Genomic DNA, 15,312 nt, shown 5'->3' with positions numbered 1-15,312 from the left:
TCCTCACCACTTCAGGTAAGGTAGCCTGAATAGCTGTTGCTGGAAGTGAAGATGTTGCCCACAACCATGTGTCCTTTTCTACATGACAAAACCAAACTTTTGCAGCAAGTGCCAGTCGGTGAAACAACGCTATAATTATATCTGTTTTGTACATAATGCTACAACCTTCATCTAGTCTAGGCCAAAGTGTGAAGACCTGAAAAAGGAAGGTTTAATTACATAGTGGTGGCTGTTGATTTAGACACTTGGATGGGTGTTAAATCACCAACCTCCTACCAAGATAAGCAATTAAACAATAACAAAAATAAAATTGAAAGAAAATAAAAACAATAAAAAATTGTTTAAATAACAAAATAAAATTGGAGAGTTAACACGGCCATCTAAATTCATATGTTGAAAGATAATCTTTGGCTAAATTTTTCTCAGGTAAAAATCATACATTTTCCCTAACATTGGTGGAGGCATCAATGCAAGAGTGAACCATGCATCACTTTCCTGATCCGCCTCTATTGGGGGTCATACATGCAAGAGACCAGTTGAGCTTTTTTCTTTTTTTTTAATTCTCAGAAGGATTTTTTAAAATTTTCATCTTTTCTTCATATTCCTCCACCACCGTAACATATTTATCTTCAGATATTTGAATGATATAAATAGAAGAAAATGATTTTGTTCTACAAGTTATTTAGAATAAGATACTGATTATCAGGAGACTAAGGGAAATGACATACATCAAGTACATATTTTGTGCTGGATGCCAAGGAAGATATTTTAACATGTTACTTCATTTAATCGTTACAATGACATTCCAAACCAGGTTTGATTTTCTCTGTTTTATAAATGAATATATTTTATCTCAGACCAGAAAAGCTAAGATTCCAATCTGTGGTTCCTTTCCATGCCTATACTTTTCCCATTATATTACTTTACTATTTATTTTATTTAATTTCCACCTCAGAAATACTCATTGCTATTTTAGAGAGAAATAAAGTTTATTTATTTAGTTTGAGAGAGAGAGAAAGAGAGAGAGAGAAAGAGAGAGAGAGAGAGAGAGAGAGAGAGAGAGAGAGAACCAGCAGGGTGGGAGCAAAGACAAAGGGGGACAAAGGATCCAAAGCAGGCTCTATGCTAACACCAGAGACCCCAATGTGGAGCTTGAACTCACAAACTGAGAGATCATGAATTGTGCCAAAGTCAGATACTCAAATAACTGAGCCACTCAGGTGCCCCTATTTTAGGAAGAAATAAATAAAAGTACTATGATATCTATAACTCCATGTTGAAAGGTGATGCTATAAATTTTAACATTTCTTAAATACAAATTGAGGAAGTTCTACATGATCTTAACTCTCTGGAGGAATGTGGGAAAAAAAAAACCCCAAATGGGTAAACCAAATGTTTCCAAATACCTGTACATTTGGCATCATCCAACTCACTAATGCATATGCTGAGTGTCATTAATTTTTTTTAAATGTTTTACTTGGTTATGTTTAGTATTAAAAATACAGTGAAGGGGCGCCTGGGTGGCACAGTCGGTTAAGCGTCCGACTTCAGCCAGGTCACGATCTCGCGGTCCGCGAGTTCGAGCCCCGCGTCCGGCTTTGGGCTGATGGCTCAGAGCCTGGAGCCTGTTTCCGATTCTGTGTCTCCCGCTCTCTCTGCCCCTTCCCCATCCATGCTCTGTCTCTCTCTGTCCCAAAAATAAATAAACGTTGAAAAAAAAATTAAAAAAAATAAAAATACAGTGAAGAAAGAAAATATCCCCATTTTTTCCCCAACTCCTTTACCAAGGAGTGGCTACTCAACATGGGTATCCTGGTGGGTATCCTCCCAGATATTTTTCAAGTTTGTTTATTTATTTTGAGAGAGAGAGAGAGCGTGCATGTGAGCTGGGGAGGGGCAGAGAGAGAGGAGGAGAGAGAATCCCAAGCAGGCTCTGCACTGTCAGCACAGAGCCCAATGCAGGGCTTGATCCCATGATCTGTGAGATCATGACCTGAACCAAAATCAAGAGTCAACTCTCAACTGGATAACCCAACCAGGCCCCTCCAGATATTTTTTAAATTATGCATATGATTACAGCATGCACACACATAAGTGAAATTATGCTTACAGTTCTGATGCTTTTTATTTCTAACACTTAAGTGTATTTTGTTGATATTTTTCTATTGTAGATAACTACCTCATTTCCTTTTAAAGTTTGAATGGTGTTATTTGGTTGGATTTGTCATTTAGACAGTTCAAGATTGTACAATCTTGTAAATATTTAGGAAAAAAATCACCAATGTTCTCAAAATCTTGTTCTTTTTCACAGGAAATGATAAGATGGCTAAAAATAAAGAAGTATGTATAATTTATTTTATGTTTCATGTCGATTTCACTTATGAATTACAGTGTTACTAAAGATGATGCTACATTTAATGTTTATTTTTTCAAGTTTTTATTGGCTACTCTTGAGGCTACATAAGTAAGGATTGTGTTTTATTAAATGTAATATACTGAGGCTTCAAAAAGGTAAAAGATGTTTTTTTGTTGTTGTTCTCATCCTGCAAGAACCTACTTATGACCCAGTTACTGAACACTTTTCAGGATATGAACTAGGGGTTTGGGTAAAAGGAATCATCTTATTCTAAGCTCAAAAGAGCCTCTGGGTTCTCAGGAGAATGTCAAAGCAGGATACTGGCTTTGGGGGTAAAATGAGGACATTCAACCTATAAGACAACAGGGACTAGAAGGGAAACCAGAACCTTCATAAACCCATGTCAAGGCAGGGCTCCACCTGACATTGCTACTTAAGTTCAAGAAAAGAAAATAGGGCAGTGGCAGAAGGGATCTCGGAGATAGCCCTCAACTTCTTCACCTGTTAAGTCATACTGCTTGAATCTGCCTTGTTGACTCTTTATAGGTAGGGTACAACTGTCCTGCGGGATCTTCCTTCACCTATTCTCAGAGATTATCTTTACCTCTCTTCCATATTGGGTTCCTTGACTCTGACATCTCATATTATCCTCTTTTTTTGTTTTTCTTTCATTTTAATAAAAACTATATCTTCCACTATTATAAAAAATAAATTTGAGTACAGTGGAACACATATATAGTAGGTTGTGAAATCTTAAGTGTACATCTTGATAAGTTTTAACACATGTGCATATCTGTGTAACTACCATCCAGATTCAGGTATAAAAAATTTACTGGGTTCAGAAAGTTTTCTTTTGTCCCTTTTTGTTAATATCCTTCTCCAGCAAAAATAAACACCATTCTGATCTCTATCACTATTGATGAGTTGTGTTTGTTCTTGAACTTCATATGAATGGAACCACACAATATGTATTTTTTTGTGACTTACTCCTTTGGCTCAACATTTTATCGACACTTTTGAACAGAGAAGTAGTTGATCTGTTTTTATTGCTGTGTAGTATAATTATTCAGTCCATTATACAATCAATTAACATTTGGGTTATTTCCCAAATATTTTTGTACCTGTCTTCTGTACATGTCTTTTGTACATGCATTTCTTTTGCACTTGGGTATATACGTTGAGGTAGTATTATTGGAGCATTGGATAGATATATGCTTAGATTTAGTAGATCTTTGGAAAATAGTATCCCAAACTGGGTGTACCAATTTATACCTCAGCCAGCGAAGTCCAATAGACTTCATTGGTCCACATTCTTGAAAATGCTTGATTTTGTCAATCTTCTCAATTTCAGACATTGTGATAGATTTGTAGTAGTATCTCATTGTGGGCTTAATTTTTTATATCCTTAATAAGAAATGATGATGAACAATTTTAATATCTTTATTGGCCACGTAGATATCCTTTTTTGTGAATCCCTATTCCATTCTATTTTCCATTTTTCATTGGGCTGCTTGTATTTTTCCTTATTTATGTATAGGGTTCTTTATATGTTTCAAATATAACCTCTGTATATATTACACATATGTTTTTCAACTTACTGGCACAATGCTGTTTCTAATATCCTTTTTTTATGGTTTTTAATGACTTTAGTATCTGTAGCTATTTTCCCTTTATTAATGCTGATAGGGGTATTATGTTGTTGTTTTTTGTGGTCTGCCAGTCCTTTATCAATTTTAAAATATTTTTAAAGAATCACTTTTTCCTAAATTGAGTTTTGCAATTTCATGACTGTTTTTGCTTCATTGATTCATTATTTATTCTTATACTCTTATTTGTTGGAATCTTTTTCTTTTTCTTTTTTATTCAGTGTACAGTGTAGCATACAGTGTACACTGTACATTCAGCATACAGTGTACATTCAGCATACAGTGTAGTTTTGGCTTCAGGAGTAGAACCCGGTGATTCACCTCTTACATATGACACCTAGTGCTATTCGTGAAGAGTGCTCTCCTTAATGCCTATCACCCATTTAACCCATACCCTCACCCTAACACCCCCATCAACCCTCAGTTTCTTCTCTGTAGTTAAGGGTCTCTTACGGTTTGCTGCTCTCTCTGTTTTCATCTTATTTTTCTCTCCCTTCCCCTATGTTCATCTGTTTTCGTTCTTAAATTCTGCATATGAGTGAAGTCATACATTTTATCTCTTTGACTGACTTATTTCACTTAGCATAATACATTCTAGTACCATCCATGTTGTTGCAAATGCCAAGATTTCATTCTTTTTCATCACCAAGTAGTATTCCATTGTGTATATGGATGTACATGTATATATATACATCCATGCATTCCATTTTGATATATATATCACATCTTCTTAATCCATTTTGTCAGTTGATGGACATTTGGGCTCTTTCCATAATTTGGGCTCTTTCCATAATTTGGGCTCTTTCCATAACTTGGCTATTTGATTGATAGTGCTACTATAAACATTGGGGTGCATGTGCCTCTTTGAATCAGCACTTTTGTATCCTTTGGCTAAATACCTAGTAATGGAATTGTTGGGTCTTAGGGTAGCTCTATTGTTAATTTTTTGAGAAACTTCCATATTGTTCTCCAGGGTGGCTGCACCCGTTTGCAGTCCCACTAGCAGTGCAAAAGTGTTCCCCTTTCTCTGTCTCCTTGCCAATGTCTTTTGTTTCCTGAGTTGTTCATTTTAGTCATTCTGACAGGTGGTTTTGATTTGTATTTCCCTGATGAGTGGTGTTGAGCAGTTTTTCATGTGTCTTGTCTTAGTTATCTGGATATCTTCTTTGGAAAAGTGTCTATTCATGTCTTTTGCCCATTTCTTCACTGGATTATTTGATTTTTGGGTTGGGTTTGATAAGTTCTTAAAAGACTTTGGATACCAACCTTTTATCTGTAATGTCATTTGCAAATATCTTCTCCCATTCCATTGGTTGACTTTCAGTTTTGTTGATTGATTCCTTTGCTGTGCAGAAGTTTTTATCTTGATGAGGTCACACTAGTTCATTTTGCTTTTGTTTCCCTTGCCTCTGGAGATACAGCTAGTAAGAAATTGCTGAGGCTGAGGTCAAAGAGGTTGCTGCTTATTTTTGCTATGATTTTGATGGTTTCCTGTCTTACATTTATGTCTTTTATCCATTTTGAATTTATTTTTGTGTATGGTGTAAGAAGTGGTCCAGGTTTATTCTTTTGCATGTTGCTGTCCAGTTTTCCCAGCACCATTTGCTGAAGAAACTGTCTTTTTTCCATTGGATATTCCTTTTTGCTTTGTTGAAGATTAGTTGGCCATACATTTGTAGGTCCATTTCTGGGTTCTCTATTCTGTTCCCTTGATCTATGGATCTCCTTTTGTGCCAGTACCATACCGTTGATACCGTTGATGATTATAGCTTTGTAATAGAGCTTGAAGTCCAGAATTGTGATGCCTCCAGCTTTGAATTTCTTTTCCAGGATTGCTTCGGCTATTTGAAGTCCTTTCTGGTTCCATACAAATTTTAGAATTGTTTGCTCTAGCTCTATGAAGAATGCTGGTGCTATTTTGATTGGGATTGCATTGAATGTGTAGATTGTTTTGGGTAGTATTGACATTTTAACAACATTTGTTCTTCCAATCTATGAACATGGAATGTTTTTCCATTTCTTTGTGTCTCCTTCAATTTCTTTCATAAGCTTTCTATAGTTTTCATTGTACAGATCTTTTACCTCTTTGGTTAGGTTTATTCCTAAGTATTTTATGGTTTTTCATGTAATTGTAAAATCCCCTACTATTATGGTATAATTATCAATGAGTTCCTTTATGTTTGTGAGAAAGAGAGATAGATCACATGGGGTAGGGGCAGAAAAAAGTGGGAGAGAGAGAATCCCAAGAAGGCTCTGCACTGTCAGCATAGAGCTGGACACAGGGCTCTATCTCATAAACCATGAGATAATTACCTGAGCTGAAATTAAGTCAGACACTTAGGTCAGATACTTAATTGACTGAGGCACCCAGACACCCCTGTGCTTACTTTTTGTACAGTGTCTTGAGTTTATGAGTTGGTTTTGTCCATCAGTTTAAATAATACTTGGCCAGAATGTCTTCACACAATGCTTCTGCCCCATTCTCATTTTCTTCACTTTCTGGAGCCCTGTGACACTATCTTAGACATTCCCAATGTCTCCTGTATCTCTTTTCTCTTTATCCTTTCTGATGTGTCTTCCAGAAAGCTTCCAGATCAGCTTCCAGATCAGCTCACTGATCTTCTGGTATATTGTTTCTAATATTTTATTAAATATAAATTTATTTGCTATTGTAGTTTTTATGTTTTCTCAGTTCTACAATTTCCATTGTAATCCCTTTTAATGGATGCCTTATCTTTGGAAATATGGAAATTCTCCATATTTCCTCTAATTTCATGACAGCATCAATTATAGTATTTTAGAGCACTTGTCTGTTGATTTCACACCTGACTCAATTGTGGATCTGTTTGTTTTCTGTTTCTTTCTTCCTATTTCTTAGTACATTTGTCCTGTATTTTTAAAAACATGTATCATAAGTTTTTATTGGATACAAGAAATTTGGGATGAAAAATAGAAGAGTGGATCATTAAGGTCTCGTACAATGTTAGCTTTAGGGTTTATTATGGTTGTTATATTTATTTTACCCTTAATACTAGAAACAGCCCTAAGTTCTAGGTCATGGCTTGTAACCTGAGGATGAGATCACAATCCCGAATGAGTGATCATCAGTAGGCTAAATAGAAAGCTCAGAAAATTTGGTATCTCACTGAGGTTTAATCTCCCATTTCTGTCTTACCAATATCCCTTATTAAATGAAATTGATGTTTAGATTTTTAGTTTCCTAACTGTTGTTTGCCATTGGGTTTCTTGAATTTTCCCCTTGCACATGTTCATACCCAGCCCAGATGTCAGCCAATGACTGGTGAGGCAATCGCACATGGTTTTTTTTTTAGTTTATTTTTTAAACTTACATCCAAATTAGTTATCATATAGTGCAACAATGATTTCAGGAGTAGATTCCTTGATGCCCCTTACCCATTTAGCCCATCCCCCCTCCCATAATCCCTCCAGTAACCCTCTGTTAGTTGTCCATATTTAAGAGTCTCTTATGTTTTCTCCCCCTCCCTGTTTTTACATTATTTTTGCTTCCCTTCCCTTGTGTTCATCTGTTATGTGTCTTAAATTCCTCATATGAGTGAAGTCATATGATATTTGTTTTTCTCTGACTGACTTATTTTGCTTATCATAATACCCTCTAGTTCATCCATGTAGCTGCAAATGGCAAGATTTAATTCTTTTTGATTGCCGAGTAATACTCCATAGATATATACCACATCTTCTTTATCCATTCATCCATCAATGAACATTTGGGCTCTTTCCATACTTGGCTATTGTGGATAGTACTGCTATAAACATTGGGATGCATGTGCCCCTTTGAAACAGCATACCTGTATCCCTTGGATAAATACCTAATAGTGCAATTGCTGGGTTGTAGGGTAGTTTTATTTTTAATTTTTTGAGGAAAGTCCATACTGTTTTCTAGAGTGGCCGCACCACTTTACATTCCCACCAGCAGTGCAAAAGAGAAAGTGAAAGCTTGACCTCCTCCTGGCCAATTTGGATGCCTTTTATTTCTTTGTGTTGTCTGACTGCTGAGGCTAAGACTTCCAATACTGTGTTGAATAAAGTGGCAAGAGTGGACATCCCTGTCTTGTTCCTGACCTTAGGGGGAAAGCACTCAGGGTTTCCCCATTGAGGATGATATTAGCAGTGGGTCTTTCATATATGGCTTTTCTGATCTCGAGGTATGATCCTTCTATCCCTACTTTCTTGAGGATTTTTATCAAGAAAGGATGCTGTATTTTGTCAAATGCTCTTTCTGTATCTACTGAGAGGATCATGTGGTTCTTGCCCTTTCTTTTATTGATGTGATGAATCACATTGATTGTTTTGTGGATATTGAGCCATCCCTGCATCCCAGGTATAAATCCCACTTGGTCATGGTGAATAATGTTTTCAATGTATTGTTGGTTCTGGTGGCTCATATCTTGTTGAGGATTTTTGCATCCATGTTCATCAAGGAAATTGGTCTATAATTCTCCTTTTTTAGTGGGGTCTCTGTCTGGTTTTGGAATCAAGATAATGCTGGCTTCATAGAAAGAGTTTGGACATTTTCCTTCCATTTCTATTTTTTGGAACAGCTTCAAGAGAATAGGTTGTTAACTCTTCTTTAAATGTTTGGTAAAATTCCCCTGGAAAGCCATCTGACCCTGGACTCTTGTGTTTTGGAAGATTTTGATTACTAATTTGATATCTCTCCTGGTCATGGGTCTGTTCAAATTTTCTATTCTTCCTGTTTCAGTTTTGGTAGTGTATGTATATGTTTCTAGGAATTTGTCCATTTCTTCCAGATGCCCATTTTATTGGCATATAATTGCTCATAATATTCTCTTATATTTGTTTTTATTTCTGCTGTGTTGGTTGTGATGTCTCCTCTTTCATTCTTGGTTTTATTTATTTGGGTCCTTTCCTTTTTCTTTTTTTTTTTTAATTTTTTTTTCCAGGTTTTTATTTATTTTTGGGACAGAGAGAGACAGAGCATGAACGGGGGAGGGGCAGAGAGAGAGGGAGACACAGAATCGGAAACAGGCTCCAGGCTCTGAGCCATCAGCCCAGAGCCCGACGCGGGGCTCGAACTCACGGACCGTGAGATCGTGACCTGGCTGAAGTCGGACGCTTAACCGACTGCGCCACCCAGGCGCCCCTCCTTTTTCTTTTTGATAAAACTTGCTAGTGGTTTATCAATTTTGTTAATTCTTTCAAAGAGTCAGCTTCTGGTTTCATTGATCTGTTCTACTTTTGTTTTGTTTTGTTCTTTGTTTTTTGTTGTTTTTCTTTTATAGCATTGATTTCTGCTCTAATCTTTATTATTTCTGTATTCTACTGGTTTTGGGTTTTATTTGCTGTTCTTTTTCCAGCTCTTTAAGGTGTAAGCTTAGGTTGTGTATCTGGGACCTTTCTTCCTTTTTTAGGAAGGCCTGGATTGCTATATACTTTTCTCTTATGACCACCTTTGCTGCCTTCCAGAGGTTTTGGGCTGTGGTGTTATCATTTTCATTGGCTTCCATGTACTTTTTAATTGCCTCTTTAACTTCTTGGTTAGTTCATTCATTCTTTAGTAGGATGTTCTTTAGTCTCCAAGTATTTGTTATTTTTCCAAGTTTTTCCTTGTGGTTGAGGTTTTAGGCTGTGGTGTTATCATTTTCATTGGCTTCCATGTACTTTTTAATTGCCTCTTTAACTTCTTGGTTAGACCATTCATTCTTTAGTAGGATGTTCTTTAGTCTCCAAGTATTTGTTATTTTTCCAAATTTTTTCTTGTGGTTGATTTCAAGTTTCATAGCGTTGTGGTCTGAAAATATGCATGGTATGATCTTGATCTTTGTGTATTGTTGAGTGCTGATTTGTGTCCCATTATGAGATCTATTCTGGAGAATGCTCCATGTGCACTGGAGAAGAATGTATATTCTGCTGCTTTAAGATGAAATGTCTGATTATATCTGTTAAGTCCATCTGGTCCAGTGTGTCATTCAAAGCCATTGTTTCCTTTTTGATTTTCTGTTTACATGATATATGCATTGCTGTAAGTAGGGTGTTGAAGTACCCTACTATTATGGTATGATTATCAATGAGTTCCTTTATGTTTGTGATTAATTGATTTATATATTTGGGTACTGTCACATTTAGAGCATAAATGTTTACAATTGTTAGGTCTTCTTGGTGGATAGACCCCTTAATTGTGATATAATCTCCTTCTTCATCTCTTGTTACAGTCTTTATTTTAAAGTCTAGATTGTCTGATACATATATGGCTACTCTGGCTTTCTTTTGTTGACCATTAGCATGATAGATGGTTCTCCATCCCTTAATTTCAATCTGAAGGTGTCTTTAGGTCTAAAGTGGGTCTCTTGAATTTTTTTCCCTTGCTGCTTGACTTTTTCCCTTGCTGCTTTCATGATTCTCTCCTTTCCTGAGTATTTCGTGAATTTGACTATGATATGCCTTGTTGATGGTCGGTTTTTTTTTAATCTTATGGGAGTCTTCTGTGCTTCCTGGATTTCGATGTCTGTGTCTTTCCCCAGGTTAGGAAAGTTTTCCACTATGATTTGTTCACATAACCCTTCTACCCCTTTTCTCTCTTTTCCTTTTCTGGGACCCCTATGATTCTCATGTTGTTCCTGTTTAATGAGTCACTGATTTCTCTAATTCTTAAATCATGCTCTTGTGCCTTCGTCTCCCTCTTTTTTTCTGCTTCCTTGTTCTCCATAATTTTGTCCTCTATATCGCTGATTCTCTGTTCTGCCTTATCCATTCTTGCCTCTGTGGCATCCATTCGAGATTGCAGATGAGTTATACCATTTTCTATTTCATCCTAACTAGATTTTACTTTTTTTTTTTTGTCCTACAGAGAGGGATTCTAATCTGTTTTCCATGCCAGATAGTATTCTTATTATTGTGATTCTAAATTCTGGTTCAGACATTTTGTTTGTATTGTGTTGATTAAGTCCCTGACTGTCATTTCTTCGTGCTTTTTCTATTGGGGTGAATTCCTTTGTTTCATCATTTTGTAGGAAGAAAAGGAATTAAGGTAAAAAAATTTTAATTAAAAAATTAAAAACAATACACACACACACACACACACACACACAAATCATATAAATGATGCTAGATCCTAGGTGTGTTTTGCTCTGGTTATTGAAAGAAGTTTGATAGATTATAGAAAAAAGGGAAGAAAAAAGGAACAAAAAAAAGAAAAACAAGGAAAAAAAAGGAGAACATTGGAAAATTTGAGAAAATGAATACAATGAAATAGAATAAAATGAAATAATGGAAGAAAAATAGAATTTGAAAAATTTATGAAAAAGTAAAAAATATAGGAGAAAAATAAAAATATTTTTAATCATAACTGAAAATAAAAATAATTTTTTTCTCTTTCTGTATTCAAGAAAAAGAAAATGAACGAAAGAGAAAATTGAATAGATGGACCAGTGAACAGATTGAAATACAATTAAAATTATATCGTTTTCCCCTATAAGTCAAACTATGAAGCACTTTATAGTCCATAAACTAAGCAGGCAGAGAGATTTGTGGTGTTCGTGAAGAGCATGTTTGGCCCAATTGGGCAGGGCTTAGTGTAACGGCTCCATTCTCCACTAGATGGTGCTGCTTAGCTTAATGGGGTGGATTGTTGTGGAACTTTGTAGGTGTGTATGTGCATGTGCAGGAGAAGTGAAAATGGCGTTACCCAGCTACCTAGTCTCTAGTATTGGAACACTGTGCTCTCCCTGAACAGCCGTCACACCCGTCCTTTGTCTCTGGCTTACATCCACTCCCAGATTTTACTCTGTGACCAAGCCGTCAGGTTGCCAGGTGGCACCTCCCTCCTGAGTTTTATCTCAGATGTGACTTTGTTTCCTGAATATTCGCAGGACTATGCTGCTGCCAATGCCCAGAGATTGTAGCTGGGTGCCAGCCTGCCCTAGAAAAAGTTTATGCAACTGCAAAGCAGCAGTGTTTCAGGGATTATGGAAAATCACAATACACATCTTGCCCCAGGCTTCAACCTTAAGGACCTCCTTGTTCCAGCACCAGTGAATCTGGTTGTTCTCTGGGGTCTGCTGGGACAGGGTGGCCACAAACCTCTACCAAATATCCTTCCAGCCATGGAACTGCTGTTCCCTGTGTGGCCCGAGGACTCATGGACCCCACTCTGCTCCTGGGGATTCGTCCTTCCCACCAGAGCACCACCAGATATTGAGCTGCAGAGTTTTAGACTCTGCGCTCCCCTTGTTTATAGAGTCTTAATGGAATTTAAACCCTCTCCTTTCTCCTTTCTCCCTTTTTAGTTCATTCCCTGTGGCTGTTTCCACTTTTCCACTTTCTTTCCAGCTGCTTTTCTTGGGGTGGGGGGAAGTTCCTGTACTCTACCCCTGTCTCTGTCTTCTCTCTGCAAGCAAAAACAGCTTCCTGCCCTCCACGGCTTCTCTCTCCCCCAGTTCACCTCTCCACACCGTGTACCTGCTGAGTTCTGTGGTTCAGGTTGTGTAGATTGTTGTGTTAATCCTCAAATCAGTTTTCTAGGCGTGCAGGATGTTTTAGTGTTGATCTGGCTGTACTTCATGGACACAAGATGCAAAAAAACTTCCATGCTCCACACATGGATTTTGAAACCCTTTTATCTGTTGTTTTTCCTCTCTGTGCTCGTGCCTGTCAAGTTTCAGTACTCTATCAGCTCTAACCTTGAATTATATCTCTTTATCTAGTAAGACTGCTATTTTCTGCTTGGGCTTAAGTTTCCTGCACCACACATTATGAGATACACATAAAGAAAAAGCTGAGGTGGATATGGAGGCCTCTTACTAAATGCTTCCGTTTTCTCAAGGATTATAGCACCTTAATTCCTATATATATTTGTTGTACTCCAATGCTGTCTGTTAATTTTCATATCCTTTCAAATTTATAATTGTTTTTAGGAGGAGCATTTTTTAATATCACCTACTCTATCTGTTGCCAGAACTAGAAGAAGTTCCTGTCCCAAGTGATTGGAAATTGTGTACTAATATGCCATGGTGTGAATTCATATTCATTTATTTTGCTGGGCAGTTAGGGAAGTCTTTCTGGAAACTCATGTTCTCTAGTTCTAGAATATTTCCTTGATTATATCATTGATGATTTTCCTTCTTAATTTTCATTCTTTTTCCATAAACTTCTCTATTGTTTAAATTTTGCACTTCCTGAAACTGTCTTCTAACTTTTCATAGTTCCTCTTCTGTTGTAGATTTATCTTTTTCCGTACTTTGTGAAAGATTCTTCTTAAGCTTAACTTCTAATTTCTTTTTAGTTTTTTTTTTTTTTTTTTTTTTAGTTTTTCATTTTTATTATCATGAATTTAAGTTAAGTATTGGTAGCTTTTACTTTTTGGTTATCTAGACTTTTCTTGTAATATCTTTTACTCTCTCATGGATGTAATAGTTTTTCATATTTCTTGGTCGGCATTAATAATAGTCTTTTAAAAAGCTTTAACTGGCATAGTCTTGCTGCCTCCATTTTACCTTTTTTCTTTTTACATGTTTTTTTCCCCATGTTTTTGTTTTGTTTAATTTCCATGTTATATTGTCAGTGGTCTATATCTACACTAAATCTAGTTTTCAGTTTAAGATTAAGAGGTAAGGACTACAAAGTTGACAGAAGCTCTGAGTGCATAAATGAGACTTATAATGAGTTTCATTATATGTAATATGGCTGATGTAATTGTTGTATATATGACTTATATTATGCTGTTTTCTATATTCAGTAGACCCAAAGTGTTAAATGACTGAAATACACATAAAAATTATTTCTTGCTCATTTGATAGTACTGAGCAGATAATTATGTTGGAGAGCATCATTTCTATACGCAGTCGTTTAGTGCTCTAGACCAACAGAGGCTTTACCGTCTTTAATATATGATGATCAAGGTCACCCTGGAGGTCATCTACATTTCATGCAGCTCAAAAGGGAAAATAACACGAAGAAAAGCTCTATAACAAGGTTTTATGGGCCTGCCAGGCCTAGAAGATGTGCACATTGATTCTTCTCATGTCCCATCACCAACATTTTTCACATGCATTTATAGGGTGATGAGAAATGCAGATTTTTGTTTGACTTCCACCTTATAGGGACAAATCTATACTATAGAAGCAGATACTAATTTTTTGTTTTATAGCTAACCATGACTTCTACATTCTATGTTTATTTTATTTGTTTATTTATTTATTTAGCCAAATCAATTTGCTCAGAAAAGAAGATGCACAAGCTAGCATTTTGGGAGCCAACCTAGAGAGGGAAGAAAATAGTGTGGGAAGAGTCTCAATATCTAGAATGCATACATTGACTTAAAGCTGCGCTTAGGAGTATGAGAACTCTATCCTTAACTGTGTCAACTCTGTTTTATCTAGTTTAGATAATAAACTTTCAATCTTCTGCTGTGGTGGGGCTTGGGGGTAGATTACCAATAAAAATGGAGTAGAGAATGAGATGTAGGGATTTAACTTCCTTGTCAACATATCCTAACTATTTTCTTAATCCAACCCTTCTCTATTGCCATGTCCTGAAATATCTGGTGCTTCTGATTCTTAAAACTTTCTTGGTATGGTTTTTGGCTTTATCTACTGCTGGCTTAGGATCTAGTTTTCTTAGGTCTGGGAAGTCAGTCAGTCACCAATTATCCATATTTCCAAATTTGGTTCCACTTTTCCAAATTTTGTTCTGTTTCCACCTTTCAAATTTTTGTTTGTTTTCCCCCTTTGCTCTCTATGCTACCTCCATAAAGAAAAACAGAATACTTTTTTCTGTAGTGTTAGTAAGATGTTGAGATCAAATTTGCTCTTTTAACCGCTAGTCTCTGGGCATAATATTTTGAAATAATAAAAAAGTACATTTTTATCCTTGTAAATTATTTGCCATGTTCCCCTATAGTGATTCTACCATTTGGACTCAGTGAAAGAAGGGTGAATGGTGTCCTCTCATGAAGGAAGAGGATATTATATAAAAAGAAATCTATCATGTGAGAACAAATACTTATCTTTCTGAACTGGCTGAGTGTAGGAAGAAGAAAACAAATGGAAGGACCAAGTGTATGTGTGTGCTCTTGCTCTCCTTTCTCTGGGCTGAAGTTCCAAGAGAAGTTTTTTATTCAATATACCACTAGATAAATTTGGTGATGCTGTGGTGGAGGCATGGGGAGACTATTCGTGGTTGCAGGGATTGACTGGACATGAACTGAGAAAGTTGTAATTCCATCTGAATGCTCAGTCATGTTAAGATTCGTGTTAGAACAACATGGAGGAGGTTCTTTATGGAGAGTTTACAGAGGATCCAGACATTTTTTCA

The sequence above is a fragment of the Felis catus genome, chromosome C2, assembly GCF_018350175.1.
Source record: "Felis catus isolate Fca126 chromosome C2, F.catus_Fca126_mat1.0, whole genome shotgun sequence".
NCBI lineage: Eukaryota > Metazoa > Chordata > Mammalia > Carnivora > Felidae > Felis > Felis catus.
Note: the sequence above shows the minus strand (reverse complement) of the source record.